Source organism: Halichoeres trimaculatus, unplaced genomic scaffold (genome assembly GCF_033239565.1).
Source record: "Halichoeres trimaculatus isolate MK-OKI-2021-1 unplaced genomic scaffold, fHalTri1.1 fHalTri1_scaffold_6, whole genome shotgun sequence".
In the NCBI taxonomy this organism is placed as follows: Eukaryota; Metazoa; Chordata; class Actinopteri; order Labriformes; family Labridae; genus Halichoeres; species Halichoeres trimaculatus.
In genome coordinates, this window is record NW_027437184.1 from 17,011,390 (window position 1) to 17,013,318 (window position 1,929).

Below are 1,929 nucleotides of genomic sequence, written 5' to 3' on the forward strand. Positions count from 1 at the left end.
CAGGATAAAAGTGTATTGACTGAGAAATGGCTTTTTTCATATCCTAATCCCATAATGACTGTTGTCCCGGATTTCTGACACACCGCGTCAGGTCCTGATGCAGCTGAGATAACCTTTGTGTACTACCAATGACTATTCATTCATACTCTACACATACTAACATAAAATGCACTATGTCACAATATATTTGTCAGAGATTGAACGTACTATATCTTTACATATAAATATTGTGTGTACTATATTCAAATGTACAGTCTCCACTCAAATTAGCATCTGTAAAAAAGCAAAAACACACAAAAAATGTTTTTCTTTTTTTGTAACTGCTAAAAAATTCAGGCAGTAGGAGTTTAACATTCTTTTTTAAACACCTAAGCAGGTTATGCTGGGTAAATTGAATAAATCCTGACCGGATTGGGAGTGTTGCTGATGAGAAGTTTAATGTCAATTTTTATTGCAAATTGGTGAGTTAATCGCCTCATAGAAATTTAAACACATGCTAAAATATACAGCCACAGTATGATTTGGACCTTAATTAGCATGAATGGAAAACTGAATGCCATGGAAACTGTAAATAAATGAGGAGTAGCTGTTATTTCTGGCTCATAGCCACTGTTGACATCCAAAGCCAGGACTCTTTTTTATTTTTTTATTTTACTTCTGACTGACGGAGGTGATTAAAGGGTCTTCAGGCATCTGCATCCAAAATGACACCAGTGTGGCAGGAACAAGCTTTAGCAACAAGAACAAGAAAAAAGAAAATGAGGCAGTAACGGAAACTGGCATCAGTCTGCACTTTAATTATAAAAAGTACAGCATGTGGGCTCTGGGCTTTTGTTTAGTATGTTTGTTTTCAGCCAACTGTCTACAAAGTTAAGCTATGCTTCATTAAACCCCCTGAGGAAAAGTTATGTTCTGCATTTTCACCGTTCACACTCTTCAGGAGCAGTGGGCAGCCACCAAACACTCCAGTCCTGAGGCCAAAGCCTGAAAGAAGCGTATCAGTGGTTTGCATGTTTTAGCCCGTTAACTACAAATCGTGTTTATTTTAAATCCAAACTTAACATTTTGCTCCTATAAATGCTTTCAGAGGCAACTCTTCCCCATAGTCCTGGAAACTACTGCACTTACATCATTCCTCAAAGAGAAAATCAATCAAACTGAACTCTTGAATGGGCTCTAGCTGTGTGGTCGACCTTGATCCACATTAAGACAACTTGTTTTATTGCAGACTCATTATAACTGGCTTCATTGCCACACAATGATAATAAAATGATTACAAAATGATTCATCGTAACAGCAGACCTGCACAGGCTTTACAAACACTTTCAGCAATGACTGTGTTCAGGTCTCTCAGTAATCCATGACGGAGTATTAGTGAGTCAGCGTGTAGGAAACCATGAGCCTGGAGCTAAAGCAGCTGAAATGAATTCAGGCATGGCCTGAGTTGTTTTCTGACTACACTATCTTTTTGACTTAGCATTTACATTTTCTTTATCTCTAGCTCGTTCAACACTATTACTGTTTAAAAAATAACAAAGAGAGAAAACAATAAGGCCAAGTAGTCACAGTCCAACTGCAAGTTTTGTCCTATAGGATAAGACGTATCTGCATTCAGGTTTTTACAGTGACAAGTCTCCACATCTGCTTCATTCAGGAAAGTTAAATAATGCAGTTTCTTTAATATGCTAATAACGTCAAACGTTTTTCTCTTTGCTTTTCTTACGTGACATGGTAAACTTTGCATCATACATTTTATCTTCACCTCATATCTATTGGTCAGTTTGAAGCTTCAAGCTAAATCTGCTTTGTCTCGATGTAAGAAATTATAATTCTTCTGTTTGCAGATTAGCTGTTACGTCACGCTCTAGAATAAACAATGAGTACTTGAGTTTTAAATAAAAACTGAATGAATCAGAAACCAGCTGGTGT